This window comes from Manis javanica, chromosome 9 (genome assembly GCF_040802235.1).
Source record: "Manis javanica isolate MJ-LG chromosome 9, MJ_LKY, whole genome shotgun sequence".
Lineage (NCBI taxonomy): Eukaryota > Metazoa > Chordata > Mammalia > Pholidota > Manidae > Manis > Manis javanica.
In genome coordinates this window covers 120370275-120386054 of record NC_133164.1, presented here as the reverse complement: position 1 = coordinate 120386054, position 15780 = coordinate 120370275, and positions in this window count along the sequence as shown.

Sequence of the window (15780 nt, the reverse complement as noted above, 5' to 3'; positions counted from 1 at the left end):
TTTAAAGTCCAAAATCTTAGAATAACATTGAAATATAATTGCTTGAAGTATATTATCAGTTCAGTATACTTAGAAACCATTTAAATTTTAAACTAAAAAACTTTTACTTCTCACATATGCTAACTTTATGAATATAAGTGCCTTTTTCTAAGTAGCACTCTAGCTTTTCCAGGTGGTTCATTATTATTCAGATGTGTCCTATGACATTTTTATGTATTTGCCCAATTTTCTGAAAGGACAATCTTAATCTGTTAAAAAAGGTTAATTAACTCATTAACTGATAGTATTAAATTATTGTATACAATGTTTGTGCCCTTGGAGAAAATGTTTTCTCCCTTTACTTCTTTTCTACACCAGGAGTTTTCTCCCAATTACACTGAGACTTTTATAAAATATGTAGGTATTTTCTGGCCAGATGCTTATTCTTTGTAAGGATGATGTTAGTTGGCCAGGTGGTACCCCTTCCCTTGGTATGGCCTGTGCTCTGAGCCACCTCACCAGGCATCTGGACACCAACGTTTCCTTTGCCGGCTGACCGTCAGATCTAATGGGCTGTAGGGGAAGACGGCAAGACAACATAACAGAATTGCATTTTTGTGCCCTGTTCCTGTCAGCATCGCCCAAGAAAGGGCCCTTGGATTCAAGGGCTGCCTCCAGCTTCTTTCGGCCCATTGAGACCTAGCGCCCCAGCGCCCCTCAGAGGTGTCGACACCAGCCAGCCTGCCCTCCCCCATCTCGGCAGGATGCCTTCTGGGTCCTAGATTCTGAAAACCCCATTAATCCCCTCGTTTCCTCAGGGCTGCCTGGTTTATTACCTGTGTGTTACCTCCCTGTTCTCTTTGTGTTGTTCTAGCCTGTGTAGATTCCCTTTTACCACAATCCCTCGGTTGATCTATCTAGTATGTTCCCTGTATTACTGATCACTAGGCTATGATGGATTTTAACTGGAATTGTTTCCTTGTTAAGGACAATTAACATTCTTCCCTTAGATTCTTCTGCTTGTGAAACTTTGCCTAATGAAATTTCACACGACAAAGAAGTATTTGGCTAAGTTATTTCTGGAACATTCCTTCTACAGGGATAGTGTTTTATGCCTAGAATACATCATGTTAGAAAGAGCAAGAATTGCCTTTCACAGGGTGGGTATTTCTCAATTCTCATGGGACTTAAAAGAGGGACTATGATTTAGACTGAAATGACATTGAAATGAAGCATCAGGGGGCCTCTTTCTAATTTATATTCCTGACCTAGCCAACTCTAATTTTTTAATTCAATTACATGGGCCATAATCGATTCTTGTGGATCTCTAAATGTTACTTTTTTCTCTAGGAAGATAAAGTCCTTTTCAAAATGGTTGGCCAACATGGGTCTCCTTATATCTCCAGGGTACAATGTTAATTGTCCTTAACAAGGAAACAATTCTAGTTAAAATCCATCATAGCCTCCTGATTAGTAAATACAGGGAACATACTAGATAGATCAACAGATGCTGCCCTGGTCTATTAGAAGTTTCAGATTTTTCCTGTATGAGCTAATAACTTAAATTCTAATTAATCAGTCACAGAGCTTGGAAAATTAAAATTTTATAACTTCATTTTTTTTACAGGGAATAATTTCAAACCTAATCAACTGGTGATAAGAATTTTAATCTTTCTTAAGTCACCCACCATCAAACTCTCATCTCCAGGGAACAGGAGACAACTAAATGTAGCTGATAGGCTAATGGAGTCATTTAGACTCTGTGGTCTGTTTAAATTGTGATTTCCTGCAGTTTGTGATTAAACAGGAGAAAGTTCCATTTTTCTGGCTTAATGAGATGAAACCATATCTTGTTGTGATAAACTCAATTCATACACAAAACTACTCTTGTCATTACTTAAATTTGCATTTTTACCAGAACACTCACATGTATGTTTTTCTGTTTTCTTAGTTAATCTAGAAAATTCAGCCATTGCTGAAGGGACAAAAGGAATGGGTTTCATCTCACAAGAAAACCAGCAAAATCATGGCTCTGCACTGGTGTTAAAACAAGTAACCATTGTTGCAAATTCAGTTTGTGTGAGACACTGATCTAAGTATTTTTCAGGCATTTACCCAGTTAGGCCTCACAACCACCTTGTAAGGTAGTTATTATTAACTGTATTTTACAGGTGAGAAAGTGAGGTCCTAAGAAGTTAAATATCATCCCCAAGATCATGTGACTCATAAATTACAAGGTCTGGACTGCAATTTTGAAAGTTTGGACACAGAATCTATAGTCTTAATCATGCATCCTACTGCTGCTCATTGTTTACTTACTTACTAGTTTTAATAAGTGGGAAGGAAAAGACGGTAGCCATTGATTTGAAATCCAATCTTCCTAACCTAGTGATTGAGGGACAGACAGGGAACAGAAGACAGAAACGACACAGTCAATTCTCAATGAAAACATGGTGCAGGAATTCCTGATGGGCAGTGCTGGACAAAAACAATGGGAAGTCTATGGAATGATTTTAGCATAATGTACCTGATCTGTGTAGGTTGCTTATGAATAGTGAGTTTAGATTTTACAGATTTATGATGCAAAACCTGCTAAAAACTGTTAGAGCCAGCCTGTGACTAAGTAATAAATAACCATGTTTCATAACTCACATATCTCTCTTTGTGTAAGTGCTGCCCTAAGCGCACCACGTGGAGAGTTCTTAGGTGTAACCCGTGTCAGCGTTCCCCCAGCAGCTGTAAGGGGCCTACAGAGCTGGGTTTGCACAACTGTACTACTGCATGCTTCACTTGCCACTCAGAAGTTACCTGTATCCTTTGAACTCCTGGTAAAATTTGATCCTGTGTGAAATATGTGATTCTTGTAAGTCTGATTTGAGAGTTTGACCTTTTTGGTTATATCAAGGAATTTCCTGCAGCTAAACACTTGGAATCCCAAGAAGGCCAGCCCTGAGGCTGTGTGCTCCCATGGCTTGCACTGGCAGTGATCACTGGCATTGTTCATTCATTCAACAAACAACACAAGCAAAAGTAGTGCTTTCAATAAACGTCTTTGTCTATGCTAGTAGACTCTTATAGTTACAAAGCAGACAAAAATATTCACTCCTGTCGTGCAGTCTAGTTGAAGGAGACAGGCAATAAGGAATAAACAAGAATAACAATAAAAGCATATGTGATGAGTGAGCTTTGACAAAAGAAATGAGGCCTGGCGGTTGTTGAGCCACAGAATTGGCATTTTATGTGAAAAGCCACAAGCAGCGTCTCTGACAGTGTGATGTTCAATCAAAATCTTAATGAAGTTCAATAGAGAAGTGAGTATCCGAAGGAAGAGATTTCCTGGTGACAGGAGTAAGCTTGAAGTGTTTGAGAAGACAACGTGGTGGGACCCAAGGAGAGGACAGAGCAGCAGGAGATGAAGGGAGGCGATGGGGCTGAGATGGGACGGGCATCAAGCAGTGCTCTAGAGTGGGTCTTCCTCCCCCTGCAAGGGGGATGCCGCTGAAGGTCCAGGACAGCAGAGGCGCCTCGCCTGGTCTATGTGTTGAGAATACTCTATAATTAAGGGTCTGAGGGAAGTCAGTGAGGACAATCAGAGGCTGATGCAGTAGTGCCGGTGAGAAGCTGTGGTGTGGAGTGACTGTCACTGTGCAGCCAGGAAAATCAAAGCCACTCTAAATATCTCAAGGCATTAAAAAATATCTTGGAATAAGTGCTTAAATAAGCTTTGGAAAACCAGAAAACCTTCACCAAAGATCTCAGCCTAGAGCACCAAAGTATATCCGTTGTCTGGAAGATTCTGCAACTCCCAAGATTCTCTGGAAATCTCCACAGAACGACATGAGTCCACAGAAGTAGGGTGGGGAGTTCTGAGGAGTACGTCTCACGTCTGGGCATGGCACATGTGCTCACGCGTCTGGCTATACAGATGTAGAAAATCATGTGTTCTCTATCCCTTCCATCTGCCAAATCTGACATGAATGCTTGTCACTGAGAAATCCTACCATTAATCTGTACTTTGTAAATAGCTCAATCTTCTTGTCAAGTTCTGAAGGGATATCTCTAAAGACTCTCCAAGAAAACATTCTGGAAATTGTGCTTATGAGAAAAACAACAGCGTGATCACAACAAAACCTTTTTTTGAATTGGAACTTGGTGCCACTGCTTCCCATGGAATGCTCTCGATCTACCTGGTGCTCCTGGGCAGGTGAGAGCGCAGCAGAGGCTGGAGCTGGGTCACGGCAAGCCCAAGCAGCACGTAGAGCGTCAGGACTGGCCCTTCAGCCGAGCCTACAAGCGCTCTCATGTCTCAGGGCATTTATGGGGAAAGTGACAAGCTGCTAAAAGTCAGACAAGGTTAATGGTAAAGATACTTGGACACACACTGTTCTGTTTAATTGTGTCCTGACTGTGATTCTAAAGGAAGATAAATATTACATTCTTCAGTTTATAGATAAGTAAATGGAGTCTTAAAGAAGTCAATTGATTTATCCAGTTCACAGAGCCAGGAAATGGAAGGACACTCAGATTTTTATCTAGGTTTTCTAATGAGAGACCTCATTTCCTACCAAAATTATGGGTCCATATATTTAGCCCCTGAGATGTGCTATGCTTGATATACATCATCTAATTCAATCCCAAGAACCCCATTATAAGGTGGGTATAAGTAACCCCATGGTTTTCCCGAGGTAATTGGTGCTCAGTGACATCACTGGGGAAATAGGTTTCCCAGTAGCCCCTCCGTCTCTCGCTCTGGTCTAGAGTTGGTTAGAGGAACTCACATAAGATTTGGAAGGAGGCACGGAGAGGAAGCCATTCTGAGTAGGAGGTCACAGGGCACAGATGCAGGGCTCCTTGGCTGAGCCTACAAGCTCCTGTTCTGTGTGGTCGTGCCCAGACAGGGAGGCGCCCACACTGGTGCCCCTCCTGCCACTGTGCCGTGGTCTGACTCTCCAATCCTTCAGCTGCTGCCTTCCAGACTTCTACTACTTGTCTCCTCTCCTATCTCTGGACCTTAATTCTCATATTAAATTCCTCATTCTTATAATTCTGTAGAAATTCAATTTTCCTGACTGAACCCAGACTAATGCAGGTAGAAAGTTTGTCCTGTGGCCTAATCCAAATTGTGGTATTGCCAGTGTGGGCTCAGCAACTCTTTTCTGAAAGCAAAATGGTCACTGGGTACAACACACTTGACATTTACAAAATTATATATATTGCAAATAGTTCACTTAATTCTACCCAGTCGACTGTGGGTAAAAAGTCTATACAGCATCAGAGAAATAATTAATGTGTGCAAAAAAGCTCATGGGAATGATAAGGAGAATGAATGTGCTACCCTGATTGCTTTCACTAGTCAGCTAGTGCTGTTGGGAGATGAAGGGCATGAATGGGCTTTGACCTGGGGCTCTGACATGAGGTGGATCACACACATGTGCAAAAGGATTCATACATGATAAAAGCAGAAATAGTAACAATGTTCTTATCACTATCTAATGATACTGGGATATTACACACTGACTATGTTTTTTAAAGTCTGTATTCTAGAGAATGTACTTCACTTTTCATTATTAATATGGCTACTATTTACCGAGTGCATACAAAGTTGGAGCCCATTGAGTTTATAATAAATAATATATGTATTTTATGATAGGGAATGTAGTACCAGAAAATGAAAATAACACATTCAGGTAAGCACATATTTAAAAAGCCTAGATTTTTTGTTTATTGTAGATTGTAAAGATAAAGTCTTAACTAGGCACCAAGTGTTAGCATATTAAACTATATGTGGTGGAAAAAACCCCAGCTCCTTATGTGCAGAGTATTATAAACCTAAACACATGAAATGATAATACTGTCACTGACGCTGTCATAAAGATTAACGAAGAGGAAGGTCCTTTGAAAATGAACCTTGCTATTAAATGTTCAATGCAATTACCATGATGAGATTCAGCCCCATCTCAGTCTCCATTAAATGAAGATTAACAGCCTTCTCTCCGTTACAGGTGTTACTTATTCTATTCTTTGTCTCTGGGGAATAAAAGATCTTTGTAACACTGCTGCAGATTTATTACTGAATGGAATTACTATCAATGTATACACAAATATACACACATTATTTGTCTCTTAATAATCTGACTAAATTAGTTATGTACCACACTACCAATCTGTGACTAAAACAGATATTACACAGTGTTTTGTTAGACATAAGGGGATATTGATCTGTGCTTTCAAAATATGACTTCTTGGGTATAATATTTCCAAGAATAGCTTGAAAAAGAAGTGGGCCTTTAATATAGTAAATGGGTGGTGAACTTTCCCACACAGCGTCACAGGGAACGCATCTGGAGCCTATTCCCAATTAAGAATGTCACTTCTGGGGAAACAAAGGCACTGGGCATCTGCTTCTTTTACTTGAGACGCTGAGTCTCTTGCAATAATTACGGTGGGTGGTGAGGAACGGCACAGATGCCCAAGAGGAAGCCTACCTGGCCTGGTGGTGTTTGCCTGAGAATTTGTTCAACAAGGACATGGACATGCCGAGTGTTGATGTAGAAACCTAAAGAATAAAGTAACCACTTTAGAAAGTGTGTTACTGTGTTCTTGGGAGACTTCTATCTTGATTGCTTAATTTTATAGCTTCTGTAATATACACTTTGCCTGCTTATCATTGTTGCTTAACCTTCATTTTGGATAAAACCCTGCCACTGACCTGACTTCCTGTGTTCAAGCTGGTGGTGCTCACTGCCCTGTTCTTCAGTCCACTTCCCCACTGAGATAAGCATGACTCCCGTGTGCCAACAACTAGCATAGAGAATGGTCGTGCCACCCCACCCCCTGCCCAAGACAGAAGACTCCATGGAGGGCAGGAGCTCTCCATGTGTTATATGGTTTAATTACCTGTCTACATTCAGTGTCTAATACAGCTCCAGAGCACAGCAGGCTATCAATGTATATTTGGTGAATGAATATATATATGATCTAGATAAAATGTTTTAAAAAATAATTTATGTTTTGCTTCTTTTTTTTTCTTATCAAGGGACCAGTGAGCATTTTAAATATTCCGGAATGACATCACGATGGTTAACTTTAGGCTTTGTGGTTTCTAGGACCAGGGGCCCTTTTTCTCTGTAATAGTCTGCCTGGCAGTCCATGACCTCAACAGCTCATGCAAACAAACACTTCCTACTGTCCATACATGTCCGAGGCTGAGTCGGTTCCTACAGCTCTGCTCTTCATGTTTCTCATTCTGGAAGTTAGTCTGGAGGAGAAGCTCTCACTGAGGCCATGCTACTCTCACCGGGCAGGAAAACACAAGAGTTGCAGGAAACTCTAATGGTAATTGTGAAGCTTCTGCTTAGTCTCAGCTTACACCGCATTTACTTGCATCTCATCAGTCAAACCTGTAACACGACCAGACCCAGAATCCGTAGGGAGGGATGTGAAATTGTCTTAAAAAGAACAGGAAGTGATCAATTGGAGACAGTAATATAATTCACCTCACCTCTTAGGAAATTGATCCTGTAAAGTATGTTCCAGAAAGGTATCCTCATTTTAAGTACAGCACTTTAATTATGAAAGGACCAGAATTCGTTATTCGAAATGTTTCATTAAAAGCAGAAAGATCTTTGGCTTTCAACATGGTGAACCGGGGCTTTACGACTGAAATGCCTGTGACCTGTCTAAGTTTCATGGTTACCTGCCCTCTATAAATCTTAGTGTCTGTATATGTAAAAAATTGAAATAGAATACCCACCTTAAGGAGTTTTTATGCAAATTACAAGAACACATTTTAAGAAGTTCCGAGGACAGTTAGAGACTCATGGTAGCTCCATCCCCTCCCCTCTCCCTCCCTCCCTTCTCCCTTCTCTTTTCCTGGCTCTAAAATAGCTTTATGTTGGGGGCACACAGTCAGTTTCATTCAGCTTTTGGCTTCTGAAATCTATCTTAGCATTTTTAAGATGAACACACCGTAGCAACTTAGGACCAGCTGGCTTTGACTGGAAGCTGGGGACTTGTTCTCTACCTCCAGGCCTTAAAGACATCAACTAAGTTCTCTATCTTCCCTCAGGCTGTGTATTCTTCCAGCCCGAGGTATTAGATATAAATAAAGGATGGTTTTTGTTTTGCCCTCTTAACTCCAGAGGTCTGCCAGGGCACAGTCATTCCTTCCGTCTTTGTATGTGTCCTTCTTCATAAGAAATGTCCTGATAAGCTCATGGAAGAATGTAGTTACTGACAGCAGGAAACTCGACTTTTTGATCTTGTTCTTGAAGAGTCTCTCCTCCCACCCACATTCTTTCAAAGCATCTTAGAATGTCTTCCCTTCCCACCTGAAATATTTGACAGATTTCTTTTGAAATGACTCTAAACTTGAATGAAAATTGAAGACTTTAATTAACAAATAGAAATAATGCTCTACACATAGATTTCTCCCGAGCTTCATGAGTTTGACACTTTGCTGTACTGCCTTTTGGTAAAAATCAAAAGTATTTATTAGTTTGACTTTTGATTAGCAAGAACAGAAAACAAATGTTTATAGTAAATGTAAAGTGTAATTTATATACTTACATGTGTAAATTTTGCACATATGTAATAAAGTTTGGCAATAAAGTAGTATAATCGTGCTCACGTAAAAGCTTTCTCACTGTTTCAAAACACATTTATGTGTTGACTTAATCTTTCAGTCATGGCTTCATGCATTAAATTAACATTTATAAAGTGCAGGCTCTGTGCCAGATACCTATATTGAGACCTAGACATGTAAATAAGAGCATTCATAGTCTCACGAGGAAAACAAATATAGATAATTATCATACCATAGATTCAATGTATGTAGGAATATGAGTATTTTATATTTATATTGCATAATGTAAGTATAAATTGAGTATTGTAAAAGCAGCTGATTCTCTAGGAAAACTAATGAGATGTGTTTCCACTTGCCTGACATGGGCCGGGTATTTCTGTATACACTGCCTTCTTGAGACAATGACAACATGAGTTCCTTCTCATTAGAAGGCAAAGGGTTGCTCCCCCTCATGTCCAGTGATCCGCACAGCATAGATGTGGGCATGGAAAAATGTTGACAAGCATATGGCCAAGGCCTTGCCTTCTGGCAGAATATGTGAGTGGTGATCAATCTGAGCATCATGTAGTGCAAGTGACTGGCTTTCTAGATGGGACACTGGAGCCAGAAAAGGCAAGTCACACCCCCAAGGTCTTCTTACAGAGCAGAGAACACAATTTCATTCTTCTGCTGCCTGTTTGGTGCTGTTTGCACAAGGTGCCACACAGTCCAAGAAGGGAATTGTGCCAAGAAGCCACCGGAGGGATCCCAATTCATCTGCAAAGTAGTTCTCATTTTCCATGTCCCTATTTTATTCAATACTAACAAAATCTGAAACCACTATTTTCTCTTTAAAGAAGAAAAACATGCTAGGTCTCTTTCGTCATAATGTTATGGTATAGAATGATTTCTTGAAACACGCTGGTGACGAGAACCTTAGGAGACCTAGAAAAGGGGTGACCTGCAGCCCCGACCGATGCTAATTACCAAATCAAATCGTTTTACACCTAGCCGTAGGTGTTGCTATTGTCATGGCAGACAAAACATGTCCTTTAGGCTTGTGGAGATTTTGGAGTCCTTTCATGAAACCCGATGGGTTCTAATTAATGCAGTAGCTGTTCTAATTATTGCAGTAACTGTACGCAAGCCTACTTTTCCTTCTTTAGTTGCAGTCTGAGATCCATTTGGGATTTACCTAATGAGTCTATTTCAGGGAACACCCATTTACATTAATTAACTCCATGGTATGAATGGGGGAGCATTTAAAGGGCCATTAAAAGTGTGGAATGACAAACTCTGCTCTCTGCACCTTTAGACTCTTTACATTTAGGAACTGCTTTTAAGAGAGGAATGATATCCCCCATCCCATTCAGAGTCCCCTCAGCCTTTAAAGTGTTGCCACTATTTCCCCTTCTTCCTTAATGACAGAATCTCAGTTTTGTTCAGAGCATCTGTGTGCCCAGGTAAGTGTCCACCTCTCCACTATGCACGGCCACGTGGACCCGCTTCAATGATGCGCAGCTACAAGTCCATTGACTGGGGATTCTGCAAATGCCGTTGTTTTTGACCAAGAACAACAGGACCCAGGAGGTGTATAACTTCTCCTTTTCTATTCTTCCACTTGGACTGTAGACATGGAGCCTGAAATGGTTATTTTGATTTCCTAAGGACAGAATCCCCAGGATGAGGGTGGCAGAGCAGAAAAATGGATGGAGTACGAGGCAGGATGTCCTCACATGCCCACATACTGCTCCGCGCTGGGCACTGCAAAACAAATAACGACCCTTTAAACCCCCATCTGGCTGCTCAGTTCCTTGTTGATACTCCAGTGGAGTCAAAGCTCTCCCAGACTCCCGAAAAATCCCAGACTCCAACCACCCCCGCAAGGCAGATCTGCTCTTACAAGGCACTTGCAAGTAAGGAAGATTCGACCGCATAAAGGAACACGCAAAGTGCTCCCTATCGTTGGAACCCAATACACGTTCAGACCACACAGCAATGATTGTTAACTTTGCTTGTCGTTCGAGGACCCACAAGATGGAGATTTTCCTTGATCATTTTTCCATAAAATTCTGTAGGATTTCCATATAATGATAGGGACCTATTCTCTCCTGAATTTCTCTACCTTCCTCGTTTCTCACTTTTAGGTTTTTATGTAACTTTTCTTTGAAAGCTTACAAGTAACTCCTTCTCTTTATCTCATGAGCAATAGTTTGATTCTTTCTTTTTAAAATCATCCTACCAACGCAAAGCCTGACTTCCTATCTCAGCTGCACATGAAAGTATTGTGTTTGCTTGTTTGTATTTTTTTAGAAAACTTTTATTGTTTTGCTAGGAAGAATATTGGCAGCAATTATTAAAACATAAGGATTATTTTCCCGTTGTTATAAGGAAAGGAACAATTTATGTATCCATACTAATATGGATTTATGTCTAGTCTCATAGTTCTAAAGATGTCCATTTATGTGGGCTACAGTAATTAGATCACTACTGTAAAGAGCAAGTGTAGTTTTATAAATCGCTTCTAATACAGCAATTGAATCGCAGGAGAGTTTGAAGAGGCGGCAAGTGTTGCGTAACAGGAAAGACAGACAGCCTGGCAGGCACTTGGTTGTTGTGTAACCATTTATATGTATGCCCTCCCTCATTTTTCATCTACTAAACAGAAATAATAACACTGGCTTCAAAAGCCATGTAATAACCATGTAATAACATTACATGGCTTCAAAAATTAATGAGACTATAAATATAGGCTTCATGGGGACAACCATGAAATGCTGTAAAATGGTAGAGTAGATTTTCTACTGAGGTAGCTGATACATCTTAGTTTTTAGATTTGTGGACTCTTAATTTTTTTAACCAAAACTAGATCTGAATTTTGATCATTTGTTTTGCCTTCGATTTCTATTCAGAGCATATATTCTATTGAGTATTGACTCCGGAAATGGGCTTGTTACCCCAGGTAGTGAAAATCACATCATTCAGGGGCACCTTCCTGCCTGTCCCCAAAGGCAAGGAAATCTCTCCAGGAACTCTCAAGAGAGTGTCCTTCTGTGGTGAACTCCTCCTGTAAGGTCCCACCCCCAGGGCCCTAATGAGAGTGTGGCCTCGGGAAGACTCATTTTAAAGCATTCCCTCTCTTTGCAACTGAAATCACCTGTAGATAGCTACAGAGAGAAAACCCGCTGCCAGAGTGGGTTGGTGATAGAGTTTGGAATGCCACCCGACAATCATTAACCTGAATGAGCTCTTAGCAGCCCTCAGGGGCACCAAGCACAATAAAGTCAGGATGGCTTCTTATTTAAATACCAGCGTATATACAACCATGCGGTGAATACCTATCACTTGATCCCTCTGAAAAGGCTGAACTTTATATTTTTAGAAACAGTGTCAGGATTATGTTTATAATCCAGAAGGAGAAATGCATTTGATTTATCCTGTTTCTTTTCCAGAAGTAATAGACATTCAAATAAATAGATTTAAAAACAGGTAAATGGCTCTCACCCCTTTTTATCTTTGCAAGGAAGGAAATTCTAATTTGCATCCCGAAAATACTATATATTCCTCTGATTAGGTAAATTTTTCTTTTTTTCCTTTTTATCCAACTATTTTGGCATGACATAGAGAGTTGCGGAGTATGTATTACTTTAGGAAACGATTGTGGATTTAAAATGTCCTTGATATAAACATCATGCATCTCAGGTCATAGCAGTGTTTTTCTCCCCATGCACAATGTCTCCAATCCCAGTAACATAAACTGAAATTACGTATAGAAAAAAAAATAGCTTGAAATCATTGACTATTTCATGACTTGTTTCCGGGAGGCATGCTTTATGATCAAGTGTTAGAAGGAAGCAGGTAATTCAGCATTGTGCAGATATAATCAACCTCTTTTGGGAGTAGGAATTCTTCATGAAACAAGTTCTACTAAAAATATTTTATAATATGTAAAACTTAACATTGTATAATACCATTTAGAAATAATTTTGAAATATTTTAGTGATGTCTTTAAAGAACTAGGCATGAGATTTCAATAGCTCTTTTAAAAAACCTAATTTTAAATAGGGTTGAAATTGAGTCTAATACATTTTATTAGTTAAATGTACAAAATGGTGTAATCATTTAAGTGTCTTTTCTAATAGTTACTGTTTATTAAATGATTGATATTTGCCAGGAATTGTGCTCACCATTACAGACACTACCCTATCTAACACAGCAGCCGTATGAAATAAGTATTATTATTTTGCCCATTTTAAAGGTAAGGGTTCTGAGGCGTAGAGAGACTGAGAATCTTGCCAGAGGTTACCCGGGGTTAGACCCACATCTGTGGAACTACAAAGTTCATGTTCTTGGCCATGAGGGTGCCGTCCTACAATACCCTGCCAATGTTTTGTTTCCTTATTTCTTTTTAGTATAAGACTTTTATCTCTGTGTTTCTAGCTAATACTCTTCTTTATGATTTAAAAAATGGTTTCAGAAATTTATATGATAAGAGCGTGACATTTTAAGGTGCCTCTCCCTGATTTAAATAATGCAATCCTGCAGGGACACATCATTGATTTTGTGTTCAAAACTACATGCTTGTAGAAATGCCACTGTGGAGCTTTTGACATGAAGAGGCTGACCTTTCTGCCTTAAAATCCATGCATATCTGGTTGAAGAGAAAATCCCAGGAGAGGGGTCTCTCACTGCCACTCTTCCTCTGACTTAAAAGCCGTAAGTGCCTCTGTGCATAAAAAGCCACGTGGGTTTTGCGTTGGTTCCAATGAATAATTTGGGGTTCTCCAGTCTAACAACATATCACAAAGTTAGGGAGCGTAAAATTTAAGCTAGGCTTGAAAATAACTTCTTCGGGAGGCTTCTGCTTTATTACTAACTCCAGTACTCCATCTAGAAAATGGAAATTGTAATGCTTAGGCATACCACAGTGGGATGTTGCAAATACTTAATTATAAGAATTTGGCTTATTAAAGCTGTAGATAATTGCTAAGGATCCATTGAACCTCTGCTGTGCACTGCCAGGGGTATGGAGGCAGTGAGTTGATGGGTCTCTTCCATTCTGAGTACTTAATCTTTCAAAAGCTTGAAAGCTTGAACGTCTCTGCACAAGAGTGTACTTGGTGGTGGTAATCACAGAGAATGAAACATGCCATCAAAAGGAAAAGTGCTCATTGGTTCAACTTAGGGCATTCATTATTGACTGCCATGTATTTATGTTTTGTCATCACTGCAGTAATTCCAACACTATCTTTCCCCACGCCATCTCTCATCTCTACTTCAGCCAGAATGGCTACCACATTGTTACACAAACAGCCAAGAGCTGTTATTCTGACCAGCCAGCTTGCCCCACCCCAGACAGCCACGTGTCGGCTTGCTGACTTCAGGTCTCTGCTCAGCTGTCATCCTGTCGGAAGCGACTTCCACAACTTCTTCATCTACAAGAACCCCTTTCCACTCTTTTCCCTCCCAGGCCCTCTGTCCCCACCACCGGTGTTTAGCCTGTTACCCTGCCTCATTCTTCTCGTTGTGATCATGATCCCTTACACATTACATTCAGTTGCTTATTTCCTGTCACCCACTCTCTAAGGGTAAGCTCGGTGAGAGCAGGGCGTGTGTATGCATCGCTCATTGCTGTATCTCCAACGCCAAAAAGGGCTGGGAGCATTTTAAGAATTCACTGAATACAAGTAGACACATTGTTGACTAAGTGGATACATAAGCAGTGGGGAAACTGTCCACATTATATATTCTTCACTCTTAATTTCTCAAGTATCTCTTTCCAATAGTCACTTATAAGGTTGACAAGGTCTACATTCGATTTTTAACACTTAGAAGGTAGAGAAAAATCTTGTCCTTCAGTCAGTCTTACAAAGTGATTATAACTCAAAAAACTCAAATTCTAATTTACTGTATAAACACCTGAAGAGAGGGCAAAAGAAATATGTTTCTGCCTTAGTATTGGTTTTATCATGTTCATACATCTGAGCTTTTTTTAAACTCTCTTTGGGATACATGGTCTTGGGTAGATTTGAGGTTCAGATAGGCCTGAGTTCCCTTCTGAGAAAGCCATTTGCCAATGCTGGTTGCCTCAACTGTAAATTGGGATATAATAACGCCTACTTACATTTTTTTTCCTCATGACATGAGATCATCCTAAGATATCCAGCATAAAGACTGGTGTATATTAGTGGATTATTGTCTAACCCCAAACACAAAAGTAAAATCGAAATGGATCAAAGGCCTGAATGTAAGTCATGAAACCATAAAACTCTTAGAAGACAACATAGGCAAACATCTCCTGAATATAAGCATGAGAAACTTGAACACATCTCTCAAGCAAGGGAAACAAAAGGAAAAATGAACTCATGGGACTATATCGAACTAAAAAGTTTCTGTACAGCAAAGGACACCATCAACAGAACAAAAAGGCATCCTACAGTATGGGAAAATATATTTGTAAATGACATATCCAACAAGGGGTTAACATACAAAATATATAAAGAATTTACATGCCTGAACACCCAAAAAGCCAATAACCCGATTAAAAAATGGGCAGAGGATATGAAGAAACAGTTCTCCAAAGAAGAAATCCAGATGGCCAACAGACACATGAAACGATGCTCCACATCACTAATATTCAGGGAAATGCAAATTAAAACCGCAATGAGATATCACCTCACACCAGTAAGGATGGCCAGCATTGAAAAGACTAAGAACAACAAATGCTGATGAGGATGTGGAGAAAGGGGAACCCTCCTACACTGCTGGTGGGAATATAAGCTAGTTCAACCATTGTGGAAAGCAATATGGAGGTTACTCAAAAAACTAAAAATAGAAATACCATTTGACTTGGGAATCCCACTCCTTGGAATTTACCCAAGGAATACAACTTCTCAGATTCAAAAAGGCATATGCACCCCTATGTTTATAGCAGCTCTATTTACAACCGCCAAGATATGGAAGCAACCTAAGTGTCCATCAGTAGATGAATGGATAAAGAAGATGTGGCACATATACACAATGGAATACTATTCAGCCATAAGAAAGAAACAAATCCTACCATTTGCAACAACATGGATGGAGCTGGAGGACATTATGCTCAGTGAAATAAGCCAGGCAGAGAAGGACAAATGCCAAATGATTTCCCTCATCTGTGGAGTATAACAACGAAGCAAAACTGAAGGAACAAAATATTAGCAGACTCAGAGACTCCAAGAATGAACTAGTGCTTACCAAAG